Source organism: Dreissena polymorpha, chromosome 1 (assembly GCF_020536995.1).
Source record: "Dreissena polymorpha isolate Duluth1 chromosome 1, UMN_Dpol_1.0, whole genome shotgun sequence".
In the NCBI taxonomy this organism is placed as follows: Eukaryota; Metazoa; Mollusca; class Bivalvia; order Myida; family Dreissenidae; genus Dreissena; species Dreissena polymorpha.
Window position 1 is genome coordinate 4910670 of NC_068355.1, and position 10112 is coordinate 4920781.

Sequence of the window (10112 nt, forward strand, 5' to 3'; positions counted from 1 at the left end):
GTTGATTTCTTTCCGTAAATCTTTCTAATTAAGCACACCAGCAAAAAGGGAAAAGTGGTATCTGTCGAAATCTTGAAACACATTGGGTTGGCCGCATTACATGGATATGATATCAACGTTTTCATCACAAATGAATAATTTTCGATAACGGTGTTTGCAAATATAATCAATTTGAATGACCTCAGATAAAGTGATATTATGCGCATTTTTCAATGTTGAATTAAGCTGAAAAGAATTAACAGGTCAAAAGAGTTAGTTAAAATGTGGAAACTGCCCGATTATCTGCAACTCATATTGCTACCAGTTGTTTATAAAAAATATATTATATGCGATATTTTATATGACTGTACAGTCCTCTAAGCAGAGCGGAACTGTCTTTTGTATAAGGATCGGAGTTAGTGTTCGTGTGTTGTATGAATAGATATCGTTGCAGGAAATTAAAATGATCCGTAAAACAAAATTGAGTCTTTGTGTCGTATGAACGAATCTTCACTAAAACTAAATTTAGATTAACATCGTACATCCATGATCAGTTGTCAAACGAAAGTACGGTTGATATTCAAATGCATTATTTTTCTCTTTCCGTGATATTGTTGTAGTATATTGATGCTGCATTAACAAATATAAGTTTATATGAAGTGTACACACCAAAAATAAACAACGGTTACGATAGACACCTATAAACATAGCATAATACTGTTAGATGGGCATATCACTTTAATACAGTGTTTATAGATCGACGAAGGGAAATCACTCATTATAAAACGGTATTAGTAGCCTCCCGTTAAAATCCGATAATTCTATAAATAGAAATACGTGTTTACAATCTATATGTACTATATTTTGCTTCACATATTTGTACTCCCATGTGGTCTAGTGGTTAGGATTCCTGGTTTTCACCCAGGCGGCCCGGGTTCGATTCCCGGCATGGGAAGCCTCTTTTTTTCCCTTCGGATTTATTTTCCCGTGTTTTTAATTTAATAAGCGTAAACAAACGAAAATGTTTACAAGTAAACGGTAAAATTATAAATTTGAATCAATACATTTGTTTACAGAAGCCGTTGTCAACCTGAATTAATGTGTGTTATAGAAACGAATCATGTCTCATACATACAGGTCTTTAACATGATACCAGTGCATGCATGTTCGTAACCAACAAAAATAATAAATGAAGTTAAGTACATATAGACTGAGTCAGTAATCTAGTCATCTATATTGCATATGTATCAAGCAATCGTCCGTGTGTAAAAGAGGCAAAACTAAGATTAAATAGGGAACTCGTCGACTAACATAGGTAGAAAATGACATTTTCATGATATCCAAAACCTAGAATGCGTTTCACGGTTTGTTTTGTAGCAAAACGTAGACATTTTACTTGCACGGATGATACATCTTACATGTAACGAAACATCAACGACGACGACGACGCAACACCAACATGTGCATCAGAATGTATTAAAGCCGCGCTGTGTGAAAAGGGGGATTCATGCATGAGCGTAAAATGTCGTCCCAGATAAGCAGGGACGACACTTTCCGCCTTAACTTGATTTTTGCTAAGAAGAGACTTTCTTTAGTGTGAAGTGTCCTTTAAAACAGGGAAAATACATATTGCTGTTAAATCTAAAATGAAAAATGTGAAATATAATATAATTTCGATATTTATAAAAGTATATCTATATTTGGGCCGTGCTATGTGAAACAAGGGTTCAATGCATGTGAGTAAAGTTTCGTCCCAGAATGGCCTGTGCGGACAGGGACGACACTTTTCGCATAAACATGATTTTTGCTAAGAAGAGACTTTCTTTAAACGGAAAATATAATAAAAGCAGAAAGTGTCGTCCCTGTTTAGCCAGTGCGGACTGAGGCCTATCTGGGACAACACTCTATGCACATGCATTACGCCTTTTTTCACAGAGCACTGCGCATTTTGTTTGTTGCCTACTTTTCTGTTTGACCTCGAGCGTGTGTGTCTGTCTGTCCGCTAACATAATAACAGTTCGCTCACTCGTCCGTTCGTCCGTCTGTCCGTCTGTCTTTCAACACAACAATCCCTTTCAGCGTTATACATAGATTGCTTTCTAACTTTATAACCGTAACATCTCATGCGAAGACATTTTCCATTTGAAGTTGCGGTTAAACCGTCTCCTTAAACGTTAAAACTCAAATGGACAATTAAAATAGATAAAAATAAATTAAACTGTTCAAGAATAAATTGATATCTATATCAATAGTAACTTTGTTATATGTTATGTATAACATGGTATTGTTTTATGGCTTTAACGTTTACTATTATTTTTATTCCAGGTAGCGACAACGACAACAAAACCACCAACGACAACAACAACAGCATATACTTCAACCTCGGAGATGCATTGAGCTTTTTTCTGAGAAAACAGGACATAATGCATGTGTGTAAAGTGTCATCCCAGATTAGCCTGTGCAATCCGCACAGGCTGATAAGGGACGACACGTTCCGCCTAAACTTGATTTTCGGTAAGGAGGGACTTCCTGGAAACTAAAAATACCATAAAAGCTGAAAGTGTCGTCCCTGATTAGCCTGTGAGAACTTCACAGGCTAATCTGGGACGACACTTAACGCACAAGCACTAAGCCCAGTTTTCTCAGAACGCGACTGCATTGAAGTATTGGCAATAACACGTTGGCCAGCTTCATTATCGATAATTTTCTTGTTGGCGTAGCAACAACATTCCGGTATCATTTACTGACCCAATATGTTACAGGTAGGCAATATAATCGCTCAACTTCATCTGCAGGATACTCGTATCGGATGTTTTCTTTTATGTAGTGGCCGTCCGCACGTACTTCTGGGTCCGGTTTAATAAAAAACTACAAAACACGACTGTAGTCGCGCGACTGTGCGGTCGACCGACGGTTGTCGGCCGCCAACTGACAAATTGTCGCGTTCACGGAGAAATTTGCCGCGACTGTGGTCGCATGACTGTGTGGTCAGTCGACTGCGGTCGTTGTAGTCGCTATTTTTAGAAAATTATCACTTCCGCCATCAACATTTTTTTATTTATTGTGCGAAAACTCAAATCACGAAAAGTAACCTTAAATTTGTTAAAATAATATGATATTATTTGTTTAAACAGAATTCGCTTGCGGATTCTTCGTCAAAGGTGTGTTTGTAATAATATTCATTAAGTGTTCAAAGTTCAAATACAAAATCTGACGCAATGAAATAAGATCTACTACTATGGTTCACGCGTCTTTGGACAATGTCCTTTCGCGTGTCAAAATTGCAGAACCTCAAACATACTTGCCAACGCAGTTTCAAGATGTTGGTACTAAAGACCGTACAATTATATGAATATTCACCATATACCAATATGAATTAGTGCGCTCGACAAATCGGAAGGAAGGAAGGATCGAATGAATAATGCTCGTATATCGAGGAAAACGCGTGCAAAAACTGGATTGTGGAGTCTGGATATCTACGGAAGTCTTTAAAACCAAATAACGGGTTTGCAATCAGCTCTGGAATTCACTAATGATTATGGACATACTGCTGAGACATTTTTGTTAAAATGTTCTTTTATATCTGGCTTCTAAATCTGCCCAATAATTATTGCGCTTAAAGGTTTGATACATTGCATTATCGTCTGCAAAATTTATATTAATGAGAATCTATCTAAATAAGGTTGATATTTCTATTTTATAGGATTGAACTTATGACACTTTATCTGGGCAATGATCGTTTTGTTTATTATTCATATTCCATTGTAAATTTCACTTCAACTTGATACACATACTCGAATAATATGTATGGGACTCTTCTAAATAAATCTAGGTACATGGTGCTGAGAAAATTGTATTTCGGGGAGTTCGTTCCTGCATATTTTATAATACTGTCAACATATCTGAGATTTGCTTTATTGATACCATGCTGTTTTGTCTAAAGTAAACGGTATTTTTATACGGGATATATTTCACATCTGATCTGAAAAAAAACGTCATGAATTCGTACTGTCGGTACTAGGAGATTAATGAAATGAATATTTGAAGCATCTGTCAGTATTACAAAAAGTTTACTTACACTTATCTTGTCTGTATTTAAGATATTAGTCTGGTTATTGATGGCTCGAAACTGATCTAGTAATCCGAGTGTTTTTAGCATTATTTTTGTGATTTAATTTTATTATTGATGTCTTTATCAATATATCATTTTATTTCTCAACTTACAAAAATGACGCAATGATTCATGAGGGAAACTACTTATCCTTTATTTGTTGATATTTGTTTCTGTTTTTCCCTTCATTCGTTGTAACCACAAATTCTTTCTTCTAAAAGCCATTATTCATTATTAATATTGATGTAGGTTATATGACTCATTCAATATTGTTATTACAAAATTAAATTGGTACTGTTTCTTATATATATACAAGACGTGATGAAGCTATTGTTGGAGTAACATTAAAGTTGTGCACATGTAACTAAGTATCAACACCATTTTACTTTACACTTTACTGCATGTATAAATCATTTGTGCGTATGGTATAAGTATTGCCGTTTTTTATACCATGGTGTATTTTTACAATTTTAAAAGAATGCTATCAATATACATGTATGTTGTCATTCCATATAGTTCAGCATATATATGAGCCGTACTCTGTCAAAAGTAGGTTAAATGCATGTGCGTAAAGTGTCGTCCCAGATTAGCCTATGCAGTCCGCACAGGCTAATTAGGGACGATATTTTCCGATTTTATGATATTGTTCTTTTAAAGAAAGTGCCTCCTTAACAAAAGTCTATTTTAGGCACACAGTGTCGTCCCTGATTAGCCTGTGCGGACTACACAGGCTAATAGTGGAAGCTACTTTACGCACATGGATTAAACCCCCTTTTTACAGAGCACGGACCATATGTAGAGTAATGCGTCAACGGGACACGTTGAATGTAAAATCAGTGCCTTCAACTGAATTCATCTCAACGTACGTGTACAATTTGCGAATTATAGGCCAAGATAAGTTCCAAAGAAAGTTGCCCTTAATGAGCAGTTTATTGAATGATATTGGTGCACATAAACCCGGGATTATTTGCGCATTGCCTTCCTGTGGGACTAACATTTAACTTTCAGTGAACAGTTTGCACTCCTCTCTTGTATTAATACTACTCTTTATAAGCCGGGAGAAAAATAAATGACGCGACGTTTAGCATCATAAAACATATTTATCCCATTGTTATTAAGGTAAATCAATTAAGTGCATTTCTTCTAAACTACTGATATGTATTACTTGCCATTGCTCGAGACATCCGTGTATTGGATGGGAAATACGCATATTGATGATACAATATTGTATAATTTTCGGAAACGTATTCTAGATCTACAGCAAAGGTGTCTATGAGCTCCAATAGCTCTCTCTTTGGTAAGCGAAATCGACGGAAAAGTTCATCATCATTGTACATGTCTAATGGATTCAACCTATCTCTAAAAACTCGCTCTCTTCGAAAATGTCTTCGCATTCGATGAACAAGTCGCATGGAGGCCGCCATGATTAAACTCGAAACTATCCGCGTTCATTTTGCACGGGTTTTCAATGCCGACAAAGCGTCAAGCGACGAGCAGTCGTGGTGTGAGGGGTAGACTGCGGTCGCTCGACAATATGTCGAACAACGCGCGGTCGATTGACGACCGTCGCTCTCCATTAAACACGGCTATCGTCGCACGACGATTATTCGCTGGTACAACCATAGTCGCCCGACCATGGTCGCTCTCATTAAACCGGACCCAGTGTCTATCGGTGTGTCCCTAATCAGCACTGGAGATTTAATGGACACGTTGAAATGACACAATAATGGTAAAATATCGATAAAAATATAATCAAATGTGTTACATAATTTTGTATTCAAATTTATTTGCAGCATATATTTAAATGCACATCGTAATTATATGACGCAAACGTATTGGACTTAGCACCTTAACTCCTAACCGTGTGAATAAATTTTGTTGAAATTGGTTAGCAAACTTCTTTAAAGATCTACGAATTATTGTAATTAAATTAAACCATAAGACCGACTGTGATAATACTGTAACTACCGTGCAACAATGACTGGTCACTTAATGGCGAAAGTTTCCAATTACCTGAAGGCTTAAAGATCTATCAACATATGCATGCGTAAAGATTGCAGAGGCCCGTATTAGTGGCCAAAAATGATTTCTAGGGACCTTTCATCATCATCATCATCATCATCATCATCATCATCATCATCATCATCATCATCATCATCATCATCATCGTCGTCGTCGTCCTTTTCGTTGTCGTTGTCATCATCATCATCATCATAATCATCATCATCATCATCATCAATAACAACAACTTATTTATCATCATCAGCAGCAGCAGCATTCGTTTCATCGCATCCACAATAATCACATAATAATCATTATAGTCGTGATCATCATCAGCATTTTCACGAACATTATCATCATTATCACTATCAATAAATTAAACATATGTATGTAATATTGTCACAATTGAGCCATTAAAGCTTTATCCCATACTCAGCAGTTAATGTAAAGAAATGAGAAGATAAATTAATAGTTTGCTCTTTTTGATATTATCTCATCGCAAAATAAAACAAAAAGAACGCGCTTATGAAATCCGAAAGGGTAACCCACTGATGATGTAACGCATCACAATAACACTTTTGCCAGTTTGTTGCATGGCCGTTCAAAGATAAACCTCTTCTATAAGCAATGAACAGATAAGACGATAGATTCACATGTTGGGAGTCTCACACTGTCGGGCCTCTCACTATTCGTCATACCCAGAATAACAAATTACCACGTATTTGTGTAACCCTATGACATAACCCCGCCATTGCAGAAGACCCACGTGAATTTGCAAATTCCCGTTGGTGTATCCTCAACACGGGGAGAGAAAATAACTTCTTTTTCATAGAACGGTAATCTCTACAGGTAGCAAGTTGGCTGCATATTTGATAAGTTTGACCGGCTAGAAACGTTTGGAAAAGTTGAATCATTCGAAACCCGTCGCTGGCTTGCGTCCATGATAACTGGCTACTCGCGCATTTGCATCAGGTTAGTTTTGATTTATATCTGTTTCTATTCATAAGCGCTCTGTACCTGTATTCATTTACAGATAGTTTTCTCATTAGCTCTCTTTGGCCGATGACCATACTGAAATTACTATCGTCTGTGGTAATACGGAGTTCATTGGTTACCGTCTCGTTAGTAACATTTCGGACACGAAAATACCACGCGGTAATAGAGGTTTAAAGTTATCGAGACTCAGTTTCGTTGAGGTTTTGGAGCGTTGTGTAATAGCTATTAAGTGCACCTTGACCCTTCATTGAATGTTTGCCCTGGTTTTTACAAACATGACTGACCGGAAACTCGCGAGGTCAAGCTATTATGAGGATGAACGCATAGATGTTTACATACGATCTGTGTAAACTAGCAGGTTAGTGGACATTTAAATTGATTGAAACTTTTCTTATCGTGTTTGAAACATTTTCTTTTGCGTTCTTATAGCAGGACCTTTGAAAACACGGTCCATGCGTGGAGAGTTTTATTAATGTGATAAACGGCGTTTCACTTTAATAAGAGTTTTCGTTGTTTTAAACAGCACGTGGCTGTACAAAAAATAAAATTTGAAGTTATATAGAGTTTACGAGTAGCATTCCAATGCTATAAACATAATGTAGATGAACCGTTTTCGCATCTATATATTTTTCGTGGCGAATTTTGTCTTTTTTTCATCGTGTTTATCTTATATAATGCGTATGCTACTGTAACGCATACAGTATTTGTGGTATCCTACGGTATGTGTAAAACGTGTTTGTCCGTATGGTATTTTAGTTTTCAAACGTATTAGGCATTGGTTGAAGGGTGTGTAAAATTAAGATAACATTTCTAAGTGCTTCATATATTTGTCTCAAACGTCTTGCGCTGTGCGTCATTGTACATGCGTTTTAATGAAAACATACCTTAATGGAATTTATCATTTGATTATTCCTTTCTTTACAATGTATATGGAAAAAAGTTGAATCAGAAAGTGTTATATATGATTTTAAGCTTCGTTGGTAACAGTAATTGCATATACGTCGTAGGTGTATGCTGGAAAATTATTAGTTTCAAACAGGTATTAGAATGTGACTGTCACGTCATTTTAACACCCTTGTTTGTCATTAACATGTGTGGACTACCTTGTATTAATGTGGGTTTCTGGTCGTAGCAGTGGTCTCCCTTGGTTTTCATAAAATCTTTTCAGAGTCAGTTTTGTAAGAAAAAAACTGAAATTGAAAAAGTGCGTTTTTTTCAAATGCATATACACATGTATTGCATGTTTTATGCTTCTGAGCTAATAATATTTTTTAATCTTAAGGTTACACAATTTACATGTGTAAATATGTTTTTCACATGGGTTTTTATCTCCCATCTTTCGATCGCTTTCTTTTTCATGGCTAGACTAAACGAAAACAATGAATGGGTATACTTCATATGGTGGTTATGGGTATTTGTGGTAAAGAAACAGAACGGAACGGAACAGAACGAAAAGACCGTTTATTTTTAAATGAGCCGCGCCACGCGAAAATGCGTCTAATGTCATATGCTGGTCCTCGTAGCCCAGACCAGATTACGCATGCACGCAGTCTTGTCATGAGCTATTCTTTACGCTACAAAGTTTACGTAAGGTATCATGGTTTCATTAGCCGATAAGCGTAAATAATAACTTCTTATCAATATATTCGGATGCAGAGGCATATCTGGAGCAACACTGGTCATACCTATTTTAAGGCCCATTTTCGCACGACGTGGTTCATTTATTAACGCGTTGGTTTCAAGATCGGGTTTTGAAGGTTCGATCACCGTTTACATCTTAATTGTAATACCGGTACTTGTTATTTACACAATTAATCATATTCTGCTAACCAAACGATTCATAAACTAAAAATGATATGAAACATACGTAGCTTCATCGTGTAAAAATTTACTCACAGACACTGAGAAATTAGTATACATACCCTCATACCAACGACTCTTTTCTTAGAAAAACCTTATCCGACCATTATCGACAGATCAAGCAAAAAGCACACACAGTTAATTACACACTGTGATTTGTCTGGATTTTTTATGTCAAGAAAAGTCGTCCACACATACCGGAATGCCTTTTTATGAGAAATAAATCCGGAAATAAATGCTCGGCATTATTTTCCGTGACCCCTTTTAAATAACTTACGGCGAATATTTCTAGAGTAGTCCGTTGCAAAGGCTTCCCGAGTCAAAAACTTAGCGTCATTCGAAAATGGTTCTTATGTCATAAGTTAACTAACAAGCTCATTCGCACAGTCTTTTCTGGAGCTTCTCTGTCCGCTAAAAAGACCATGAACACTGACAAGACTTGATAGCGCAATCTGTTCACGGGTTACCCTGTCCACCATTGAGAACAAGGAACCTTGTGTGGTCTCATTAGCGAACAAGGTAGCTCTAGATTGGACTAGCTCTAGACTAGCTCTAGCTCTAGATTAGACTGCAAGAATGCATAGGTTTGTCTGGAACCAAGATGAACGCATATGGTATAAGACCCATTTTTGCACGACGCGCTTAATGCGAACATTTGTCTTTAAAGCAGCACATCAGAGAAAAAAAGACAATGAATTTTAAAGACGTCCGTTCTCGGGTAATACAAATTATTATGCAAATTATTTATATTTGGTCTGAAAGAAATGAACTGTTCATGTTCGAAAGCGCATCCTCTAAATGGAATTTACGCTACATAGATTATATTTAGACAAATCACTACTGTCTATCTCTTTTAACAGAAACTGTACGATTAAAATTACCAAATCTTCATTACTACTTTCAATGCGGTTGTTTGTTATAAGTTCGGTTGTGTATCAATTTTAAAAGATGTTTTCAAGGTTTCCGTTTTTGAAAGTATGCTACGTTAACCCATTTATGCCTAGCGTCTAGAAAAAAAGACCTTGGCAAACAGCGTAGACCCAGATGAAACGTCGCATGATGCGGCGTCTCATCAGGGTCTGCGCTGTTTGCTTACAGGAATTTCTGTAAGAAATATTCTAAATATAGAAATAAATATACAAGACATCCCTAATTTTGGAAATAA

The 10112-nt window shown here is 36.5% G+C and overlaps 1 non-coding gene across 1 annotated transcript; it reads left to right on the forward strand.

Annotated features, from left to right (window-relative positions):
- The first annotated feature begins 862 nt into the window (after positions 1-862).
- Trnae-uuc (transfer RNA glutamic acid (anticodon UUC)) lies at positions 863-934 on the forward strand. Its single transcript has one exon. It is a non-coding gene; the product is annotated as a tRNA-Glu (tRNA).
- Positions 935-10112: the final 9178 nt, after the last annotated feature.